We start from the raw sequence: 12,084 nt of genomic DNA on the forward strand, positions 1-12,084 counted from the left end.
GAAATTTTGTGAAAACCTCCTCATCTAGATCACCGTGAAGAAAGGCATTGTTGACGTCAAGCTGATATAAATTACATCCCTTCTTTGTTGCAATACACTATAAACATATCATAGTTGTCATTTTCATGACCGGAGAAATGTCTCGGTATAATCAATACCTTCTCTTTGTATGTCACCTCTGATTACCAACCTTACTTTTAGTCGTTCTAATGTCCCATTGGACCTAACTTTAACTTTATTTACCCATTTGCTGGGAAGTTCTTTCTTCAAAAAAGGAAATTGGATTACTTCCCATGTTCGAGTAGAATTCAGAGCCTCAAGTTCTTTGTTCGTTGCAAGTTGCCAACCTGGATGTAGTGCTGCCTCTTGGTACAAATTTGGTTAAAAAATATTGCATATTGAAGTAATAACTAGTTGGTTTTGTGATGAAAGAGCATTGAAAGAATAAGAATGAAATGGAATTAGTGGTGGATAGGGGAGATAACTGAGTGCGCTGCATTACAAATATACAAAAATATAAGAAGGAGCATTGTGTTTTCTGGTAGATCTGCGTTGAACTTATACTGGACTTGATTCCATCCTTGGCAGCTCACTATTATTTGGAAAAATAGAGTCAGTTAAGTGTTCTTTTGTATCATTTGTTAGTGTTTCAGAATTGCTACTGACGTCCTGTTGTAAAGGGAAAATATGTGAAATTTGGGTAGAAGTGAATATAGCTGGAAACAATCTAGACATAGGAGCAGAGTGAGAAAATGGAAAATTTGTTTCAAAAAACTTGACATCTCTAGATACTATTACTTGACATGTTTGAATATTAAGGATCTTGTATCCTTTCTGAGAGAAAGGGTACCCTAAGAATACTCCTGGCAAGCTTCTCGGCATTAATTGTCTCTATTTCTTGCCAATGTGGAAGCAAAACATAAGCAACCAAAAGGTTTAAGCTGAGCATAATTTGGTGTTTTTCCAAACAACACTTGATAAGGAGACGTATTACCTAGAACTTTAGAGGGAAATCTATTAATTAAGTGAGTAGCATATAAGAGACAATCCCCCCAAAAACTTCTTTAGTAGGTGTGACTGGTAGAACAAGGCTCTACGTGTTTCCAACAAGTGTATATGCTTTCTTTATACTACTACGTTTTGTTGTGGAGTCCCAACACAAGAAGTTTGATGTATAATACCTTCAGAAGAAAAGAATTTGAAAGGTGATTTTTTCACCACCACTTCATTTTTGATCTAATAATTACTTAAGAGTTAACCTATCGTTGGTCCCCTAAACTTGGCACTAACTTTCACCTAGACATCTCAACTAGGCTTTGTCCATTTTAGACATCTCATGTCATGTTTTGGTGTGTCATTTTGACACTCTTTTTGTAAAATCAGCCAAATATGTAAGGCGTGTGTAACACACTCATCGATGACGTGTCGAAATGACGAGTTAATCAAAGACATGTGGCATATATATTGAAAATAATTTTTAAATAATGAATTTTGAGTTTTTTCAAAAAATACCAATGAGTTAATGACATGTGTCAATTTTAATCCAAATAATTTTAAAAAGAATTAACCACTTACAAGCCCTATGTTGTCTTCTCCACCACCACCACCCATGATCCTCAACTTCTCCCCCACCAGATTGTCTACTCCACATTCCACAACCCCCTACCCCATATTGTTTTTCTCCAATATACTTTCATAGTAATTTAACTATTTGGAAAGAATTATTTTCAAAAGCACAATCTCTTTGCAAAAACTTATTCCTCTTACTTATAAATTCAAATGAAATCAAATTCTTCAAATCTAAACAAAGAGTTCCCTAAAAGAATTTTCTAGATTTTCTTTTTAGAAAATATATTTTGATTATTTTCAAAACATTTCAAGGAGGAAGAATGGCAACAAAATAAGAAAAGTTGTGTAAGCTTGAAATCTCTTGGTGGATTAGCACTATTAGATCTATTTCTCCATGGAAGGAGCTTAAGTTTTGAAAAATGGTTGCTAAAATGGGGAAGAATAAGAAAAAGATTAAATAAAAATAGGTTAAGCATAATCTCTTCGCGCGCTAGTAAGGAATGTATCACACTCACTGTGTCATTTCTGCAAAAAGTGTCAAAATGACTTAGTGGGACATCACATGAGGTGTCTAAAATGAACAAAGCGTACTTGGACTGTCTAAGTGAGAATTAGTGTCAATTTTAGGGGGCAACGATGGGTTAGGCCATTAGTTAAATAGAGAGTGTTACATAACGGGCTCAACTCGTGGTCTTAGGATTGTGGGCCAAAATAATTGATCAATCTATGTACGTGAATTCTATTCGTATTTGCATAAATTTGTAGAATGGGTAAAATATCAAATTGAACATTAAAATATAAAAACAAATATTAAAAAATATAATGAAAGTAACTAATAACGTATAAAAATGCAATTTTATAATCAACTGATTAAAAAATAATAAATTTGATAAATTAAGATAGTTATCGATAAATTTATTTAAAATTATACAAATTTTAATTTGAACTATTAAATAAATAAAGCTTAAAATTACGAATTTTGAAAATATTAGCCAAAATTGGGTGTCAACAGTTGTCCCTTTCATTCGATATGATTTGATGAAAGAAATCATGGACAACGAAAATTGACAAACTCGATTTTTGCCAAACACATGACCTTTATATAGAAGTGTGGTTGGAATGTGGTGTAATTCGATTCCGGACTTGCCTCTAGAAGATTTCACATTGTGTTGCATCCTTGTTGATGCAATCCGCACCTATGGCTCAAGGCTCAACTGAAAATGCAACCTCTTGGATGTTCTCAAAAATACAAAGATGAAACTCATTGGTAGGGACAAATTACAGTGAAAAAGGTAGCATCTCTTACGATACGACAAATGAAGATAATCTATTGGTAGGATAAAAATGCATGCCCATCGGTAGGACGAATGAAGATGATGAAGCATCAGTAGAATTTTGAATATATGTCCACCGGTAGGACGAACGGAAAAAATGATCCATTGGTAGGACGAATGAAAAGAGATGATCCATCGGTAAGATTTTAAATGCACGTCAATAGGTATGACGAATGAAAAAAGATGATCTATCGAGAGATTCTGAATGTATGTCCATTAGTAGGACGAATGAAAAAAGATGATCCATCTATAGGATTTTGAATGTATGTCGATTGGTAGAACGTATGAAATAAGATGATCCATCAGTAGGATCTTGAATGTATTTCCATCGGTATAACGAATGAAAAATGATTAATCGGTAGGATTTTGAGTGTATGTCCATCAGTAGGACGAATGAAACGTATGATCCATCTGTAGGATTTTAAATGTATGTCAATCGGTAGGATGAATGAAAATGATTATCCATCGGTAGGATAATGTATGTCCATCGGTAGGACAAATGAAAAAAATGATCTATCTGTATGACTTTAAGTGTATGTCCATCGGTAGGACGACTAAAAAATTTTACAACGCAAGTCTCCTCCGACATGAACATGGAATAGATAGGTTGCACATCCTTCACCTCCGAATAGATGTGACTTAAATTCATATATCTTTTAACGCAAGTTTCCACCGACTTGAACGCGAATAGAAAAGGTGCATATCCTTCAACTCCAAATAGATGCGACTTAAAAATGTAAATATCTTTCAACGCAAGTTTCCTTCAACTTAAACATTGAATAGATAGGGCTCACATCCTTCACCTTCGAATAGATGCGACTTAAATGAAAATATGTTTCAACGGAGTTTCCTTTGACTTGAACGTTGAATAGATAAGGTGCACATCCTTCACCTTCGAATAGATGCGACTTAACTGCAAATATATATCAACTCAAGTTTCCTTTGACTTGAACGTTGATGATATAGAGTGCACACCTTCCACATCTAGATAGATGTAAAGTAAATTCAAATATCTTTCAACGCAAGTTTCCACCGACTTGAACGTTGAATAGATAGGGTGCACACCCTTCACCTACGAATAGATGTGACTTAAATGTAATTGCCTTTTTGGTGAATGAAAATGCAATGGCCCTCTTGGCAAATGAAAAATGCAATTATAAATTACTCAATGATTTTCCACAGTAACGAGGTGGATGGCTCATGATTGTCCAACTATAATGAGGTGGATGGCTCGATAATTGTCCAACTATAATGAGGTGGATGGCTCGATAATTGTCCAACTATAACGATGTGGATGTATCAATGATTATCCAATTGTAACAAAGTAAATGGTTGGGTGATTGTCCAATTGTAACGAGGTGGATGGCTTGGTTATTGTCTTGAAAGTGTGATCGCCTCAATGCTTTCACCTGTTCATGTACATGAAAATAAACAATTAGTAGACACAATGTCACCTTATCTAGTGACATAGTCAAGAAACCTTGAGAAAAGATTCTTTAAAAGAGAACGTGTACAAAATGCCTAATCACTTTCACACATATGAACAATCAACATTTTACTCTTGACCATTTTGTGTTTATTGCGACTTGTGTCTTATTTTCTTTTAGTTCAAAGAAGCCTGTGGCACAATTTTATAGGTGGATATATCAGTGCAATAGTTTTACTACAGATACCCCTAATTGGCTGACAAAGTCTATTCTCACCGTATGTCCTCCCGAGTATGTTAATGTTTGGCATTTATATGGTATGGGCCAACAACTCTAAATAAGTACTAATAACATTTGTATTCTTTTCATGATTATAAAACTTAGGGATAAGAGTGACAATTGCTGCAAATGATATATGTGTGGTGGTTTCTTTTATGATCTATGTGTTGGCTATAAAGAATTAGTATGTGCGTAAAGGGTAAGGATAACGAAAAGAAAGTTAATTGGTTAGAACTAAGTTATATTTAGTTGGTTGAACATAATGGAATCTAGTACATGAAGCTGCCAGTTTTGATAAAAAGTTACTTGTTAGATCGGAAGCTTGTGAGAATGAAGCTTAAATTACACAGGCTGAATATGTACAAACAACTTCTCATTAGAAAGAGATGGAATATGTCAAATTGCCTAAACATAGGAGTAGGGGTGATATGAGGATGCTATAGGAGTTACATAGAAGGTTTTGAGAGAGTGATTGTGAAAGTGTATGCGGTAAGAAAATGTTATCAACTCTTCAACGCTAACAAGTTATAATGGCGCACTAGGAACAATTTTGTGAACCTTTGTCACATAGAGAAGTCAATTTAGTATCGATTCAAGTTTTGATATTTAGTCTTGATAACAACAAGAAAAAAGGAGGTGAATTTAATGTTACCTAGATATAAGATGGACCTAGTTCATCCACATCTTTAGTACAAATAGAAGTAAAACATTACACATATGTATGGACTTCCATCAAATTGATTAGAGATATTACAGGTTTCATTTTATATATGCCTACGGTAACTCATCAGTCCTTGTCCAGTTAAGGGAAATGAAAAAAATTGATCATATGCATATTGCTAGTTGTTCTTATTTGCTATCTTGCATGGGAAAAGAGTCGGAGCACCCTTACTTATTATGAAAAAAGGGAAGAAATTTTTTAGTATGGCCAGACCTATCTAGTTAAGCCCAAATTGGCTGACTCTAACACGTTATGAATCATGATATAACTTTATAGGTACCTGACATTTACATGTTAGTAGAGTTCATATTTCATGGTGCGTTCAAGATTCACTATTTATTTTCTTTTTCAACCTTCAAAGGGCATCAGGCATTGAGTGTGATATAACACAAGCTAGTCATGAACGCAAAATTGACCTCGGCCTCCTACTCTAAAAGATGAATTATTTTTTTTTGAGGATTTTCTTTTTCCATCTTGAGTGTACTATTTATATTGACCTAGACGGAAGCCCAGTCCCAATAGCAGAACACTAATAAGAATTCTTAGGAGATTGGAGGGAGTAGATGGGATATCAATTGTATATGTTTTGAGGCGAGTTAGGAATATGACCAGAACTATCCCACCTGTAACTTAAACGCTTAAGACAGTGTGTTTACCTTAGTACTATAGAGTGATTCTATAATCTATATTGTAGTTTCCAAAGGTGATTTGTTATATAATTATACATGCTGGATGTTCTATAACTTATCTATTTGTATGTCATTTTCCCTTTGTGGATTGCCTTCTCACAGGTTAAATAACGTCATGGAATGAGTACATGCAAGAGTTATCCGCTTCAAAGCACCCTTGTTTATTGATGTTCTCATAGGAACTTTTCCTTGCATGTTATTTATTGCATTGGTTACTTCCCACATGCCATTTGTCCATATTGTACGGGTAATGCATGTTAATTAATCATATGACCGTTTCTATATATTTTGCATACCAAGTAGCCTACTTGCTTAAACATTTCAGGCCTTATAGCTTTTCTGGCCACGTGTTATGTGCTCACTTGATCATATTTCATATATGTGCTCATTGACATGTTAGTACACCTATCCATGCAATACAATGCACTTGCTCAATGTGATTTGTCTTTCGTAGTTCATTTTCTTATATGTCTACATGTCATATGTACTATATATCTTAGCTTATGTACTCATGCATCATGTGCTCCTCTAGTCCATTCCTACATTCTATAGTTCATTCTCTCACACGCTACCCTACAACTCATATGCACGCCTACACATGTATTTCTATAACTTAATGTCCGTATACCTTGCGCTCTCCCTTTTGGGCTAGTCTACCTATGTTCGATGCCCAACGTGACTTATTCATCTGTATATTATGACCCTCTCTATGCTTATTGATTTGAGTTTTGAACAATTTGGGAATATATATTCTTGTATCATTATGTAGTGAAGATTTTGACAAGAAAAGGTTGGGTATATATGTAAACTTAATAAACCATAGATAAATAACTTATCATAATACCCTATTGGCAGGAGCGGCACAAAACTTAGATTTATATTAACAACTATGAGTTCTTAAAGACTCACCTCTGAAAAGCGTCATGAAATAAAAGAGAAAGGAAAATTTTGCCCCGATAGTCTACGATTTTATGTGTCTGTTCATATACAAAAAAATTGGGAGATACTATAGTTATTCTTAACTGTTAAGGCCCGGAAGCTAAGCTCAGAATGTGTAACCATAAGTATTAGTGAAGGAATAGAATATAACATAAGATACTTCGGAATAGAACATGGTAGAGAGATACTAAGTAACCCTCCTCATTCTAAACATCAACATAAGGATCTAAGATCATGTGGTCCCCTTATATGATCATGAATCCTACTAGAATTTGTTCATTTGTTGTGTCATTTGCGTGTCGTGTATTTAGGTATATTACAGTCCTTATTTGTATGAGTCCTACATGTATATCTTTAGTGAATTACATGGTAAAGAAGGGGTTTAATTTTCATAGTACTATTTCATGAATCATATCTATCGAGACGTCATGCTAGATTTGTCTATACATATTTTAGGTTAGTCTATGGATTGTAGATAGTCCTTCCTATTTACAATGGGGATTCTCGCAAATCTCTATATGAAATTCAAAGATTAACTAAACTACTAGGTGCACCTATCATTCGAGGACGAATGATCATAAAAAGGGGAGGATGTCACACCCCGTATTCTACGTGTACTAGTCTTATTTATATAATTCTTATTAACTGCCTTGTGGTATAGTTATGGATTTGGTTTTATAGGCAACTAGTGGCAATATAATAGATTTAAAGTGAACTGTCCATATATTTTGATGTGATCCAATTAAGTTGATGTCGATGGAAGTATTTAAACTTTAGATCATAAGGTGGTATTTGAGTTTAAAGTATAAAGTGACTTAGTGTATATAAGTTCTAAGTTATGTTAAAGTTATTAAGGTCTAGATATGAAATAAAATATTGAGGTGCTTGCTTGACTTCACTAATCTAGTAGGTGACAAGTAGGTGCATCACCTACTTTGACTTATTGACCAGACAAAGTAGGTACATCACCTACTAAGACTCTTTTGACTGTGTTATTGGGCCAAGTACACTACACTTATTTGTATTAATTTAGCCCAAGTTGAATAGAAGAATAAGAGGAAAATGGACAGCCAAGTCCCAATCTTCCCAATCCCACAAGAAATAATTTTAATGGAAAACTAGGTGCATCACCTACTTAAATGTGTGGCCCAAATTATAGACACTTGTTGGCTGCAAATGAAGTACATGAAAGGTGGCAAAAGGGCCAATGTTCTTAAATCCAGAAAGTCCAAATGAAAAGTCCAAGTAGGTGGGTCACCTACTTGAAATATTATGGCCCAAAATGTGAGAAAGTCGGCCAAAGCAGGTCCCATTAAAAGAGATGATATCAGCTTTTTCAAGCCATTATTACTTTGACAAAAAAATATGATTTTTTTGACTGTGTTATTAGGCCAAGTACACTACACCTATTTGCATTAATTTAGCCCAAGTTGAATAAAAGAATAAGAGGAAAATGGACAGCCAAGTCCCAATCTTCCCAATCCCACAAGAAATAATTTTAATGGAAAACTAGGTGCATCACCTACTTAAATGTGTAGCCCAAATTATAGACACTTGTTGGCTGCAAATGAAGTACATGAAAGGTGGCAAAAGGGCCAATGTTCTTAAATCCAGAAAGTCCAAATGAAAAGTCCAAGTAGGTGGGTCACCTACTTGAAATATTATGGCCCAAAATGAGTGAGAAAGTCGGCCAAAGCAGGTCCCATTAAAAGAGATTGATATCAGCTTTTTCAAGCCATTATTACTTTGACAAAAAAATATGATTTCTAGAGTTTTCTCTCTTCTCTCCCTTAGATTCATACAGCAACAATTAAATATCATTAGGGTTCTTGAATAATAGGCATTTCAAGCTATTCTAAGGTATAATTTAAGACAAGTTAAGGAGGACAACCTTTACCTTGAAGAATTAAAGTCTTAGCAAGTGATAGTTATGTCCAGCAAGGTAAGCTACTGCAATTTTCTCCCTCTTGTGCTTGACTTAATTAGGACACTTGTTATGTGTTAGTGAGTTGGAAATTGCTACTTTTACATGGTGAATTTTGGGGAGGATGTTCTGGTGATTAGTGCATGTTGGGACAGTTATGGTGGGGAGTCCTCTTTAAGTTAAGCTAGGAGCTTGTTTGAGCACTTTAAAAGTAATGTTAGCTCTTCAAGTGTTGGTGATCAGAAACCATGATTCATATTGCTTCTATTACATTATTATGTTCAAATATTATTTTATGTATGTTATGATAAGGGATATGACTAGATGTGCGGGGAAGTTATAGGAGACGTTAAAGGTCTTAAATATCGCATGGAGTTTTGGGGAGGACCTGATACGAAGGTTTTATAGTATATAGACGCGATTAAAGGGATAGGGAAGGAAAGAAAACACTGGCTAGACAGATTGCATCTTGCTTCGTTATTATTTAGGTGTGATCAAGCGGCTCAAATTGATTTATTACCTACTAATACTAGTCTTACAACTTATTTTATTGTAGATTAGTGATCTGAAGAGAAGGAGCTTAAGTCATACATTTTGAATTGTATAGCAATGTATGTAAGGCTATTTGATTTCCTATTTCTTTGCATGAATCCAAAACATGCATTACAAAAAGTAAGCTTTCTAAGTGCCCTTGGCAGTGTTTGATCCATAGTTGCAGTTCCTACTCCCAAGAGCATTGAAGTGCGTACTCTAATATGAGTTTGTTACTAAATGTGTGTGTTTACTCTACCAAGTTTTAGCATGCTTGTTTAAACTCGTTTTATTGTAAAAGTACCCCTAGCACGTATTTCCATTATATAAGTCAAAGTTATCCTAGATTACACATGGTACATATGTTTATAGGATGGATATACGATCTGCCCATATCTTGCCAACTTGCTTTAATTGTTTATAGATATGTCATCTTGTCACACGTTCATATGTTCCCTTTCTTGTTATCACTCCCATTGTGTTAGACAATAATGTTACCTCACATGATCTCTACTTGCTCAATTATACGTTTATATGTACTTACTTGGAATATGTATTTGTCCTTTAGTTGAATTTTCCCTATTTCCCCCTTGGTTCCACATGCATGAACATCTTGTATTTGTATCATATAGAGTTAAAATCTCTTGGCTGAATGTTCAATTTTCTTCACTGGATGTGCTTCAATTTGTGATGTTAAAATTCTTACCGAGTCATATAAGCTCCTAAGTACTACGTTCAAGTCACATTTGCTTCCCATGTCATTGTTATTAACGTACATCCATATTCATATGTCTTTAACTACTGGTTCGCAATTCCAAATTTAAATAAGGATTATGACCACCAAAAAAATAATCACAAAAAAGTTTTGAACATCAAAAAGAAAAATTTCAAAAGAGTTATTATTTATTAAATAACAATCCCAAAAGAGTTATGAACTGATAAACAACAATCTCAAAGATGAAAGAATCTAAGTGAAGTAATCAGTATGATTATGTGTGGCAGCTCAGGGGAAAAATCCTAGCATGGGACGATCCCGATTGGTATGGAAGGGTGACAACTTAGGGGCGAAATCCTATCATGTGCCGATCTCGATTGGTATGGAAGGGTTGCAGCTCAAGGGCGAAAGCCTAGCATGGGCCGATCCCAATTTGTAGAATTATGAGGACAGCGTCCTAGGGGTCATTTGTATCATATGTTGTATAAAGGTTATAAAGAACAGAAAAGTAAAGAAAAGAATGTAACATGCACGATTCCACAAGTACAAAGCAAAGGTTGTCTCTAATCCTTATCTATTGGTATTTGGTTTCACTTGAGCTCTCATGTTACATATAGTTGTATTATGCCTTGCATATTCAGTATATTCTTTCGTACTGACGTCCCTTATTGGGGACACTGCATTTCATGCTGCAGGTACAAGTACTGAACTAGTAGATTTTCCCAATAGAAGCACAGTATACTCAGCGGATGTTGGTGAGCTCCAGGTTGATTTGGGGCTTTGCCGAGTCTTTACTATGCGTATTTTCATAGTGGTACCATCATGGATTCCAGTAGCGGCTTTGTAGACATTGTAAAGTTATCATCTGTATTCATAGTTTCACTTGTCACATATAGCAGTTCAGCTAGTCAAAAGGTGTTGTATATGAAGCTTCATCAGTAATTTGCATAGTAGTTTACTTTCCTATCATAGATTACTTGTAAAGCATATGTTCATAAGGTACTTGTCCACCTCACCTAGGTTTGGGGGTTGACAAATTTGTACGAGGGGAGTTGTTGGCTCGTCATAACAATCCTGAAGATTTGCAAGTTGACTTTGAACTTCAAGCGATGATGGATCATTTGAAGTTGAAAATCAAGCTTCTGACACTATTTGCTGCAACTTTTGAGGTCTCCCTAAAAAATTTTGTTCCAATTAGAACTTTTGGAAAATCTCAACTTGCAGGAGATAGCATCTTTGTGAACTTTTGGCTTTCTTTATTTCTTTCAATCTTTTTTTATATCTTTTTCTTTCTTTAGAAGTCATTTTTCTTTCCTTGACTTTGGAAGACTCAATATATTTTGCTTAGGGGAACTTCAAACATGGATCTTCTCTTATAATATGCATACTCTTGGTGAACTCAAGTAGGTTGGGCCAAGAAAAGGATAGTGCATATAAACACTTAAAAAGGTAATGGCTAAAATGTGGTTGTCCAAATAAAATACTTTAGGCTCAAAGTGAGAAAAATAAGGGATCACAATCATTGAGTAGGTTTTGAAAGGCACAATCGGGATGAAAAAGGTCTACAATTCCTTCCCAAACATAGCATTACTCAGAATTTTGTTTCGATAACATTTGAGTCAAGTTCTAGATCAACAGTGCGATGCAATTGAATTTCGATCTAAAAGCTCTCCGCACCATTCACATGAAATCATGAGGTTGGATTTATTCTTATCTTGAATGTATGCAAGATAATTTTCAAGAATCACAAAGGTACAAATAAGAGGTACCACAAGAATTCATGATTTACCACAAAGTCAGTCATTTTCATCATATTGAATACTTTTACATGCTCCTAACTCCATTTGTCTCATTTGAGCTGAAGACATGACTCTTATAATATGTACACAATGTTTTTTTTCGACGTAATAAATGCCAAATTCAAAAACGGTTGCTTATGTATATCTCATCCAGATG

General features: G+C 34.8%; 1 long non-coding RNA gene across 2 annotated transcripts; it reads left to right on the top strand.

Annotated features, from left to right (window-relative positions):
- Positions 1-8,717: 8,717 nt before the first annotated feature.
- On the top strand, positions 8,718-11,390 carry LOC114077959. Of its 2 annotated transcripts, XR_003579342.1 has the most exons (4): positions 8,718-8,900; positions 9,439-9,493; positions 10,416-10,684; positions 10,824-11,390. It is a non-coding gene; the product is annotated as an uncharacterized LOC114077959 (long non-coding RNA). The 2 variants fall into 2 exon arrangements; XR_003579343.1 differs by lacking the exon at positions 9,439-9,493.
- The last annotated feature ends 694 nt before the right edge of the window (positions 11,391-12,084 follow it).

The sequence above is a fragment of the Solanum pennellii genome, chromosome 7, assembly GCF_001406875.1.
Source record: "Solanum pennellii chromosome 7, SPENNV200".
NCBI classification, from domain to species: Eukaryota; Viridiplantae; Streptophyta; class Magnoliopsida; order Solanales; family Solanaceae; genus Solanum; species Solanum pennellii.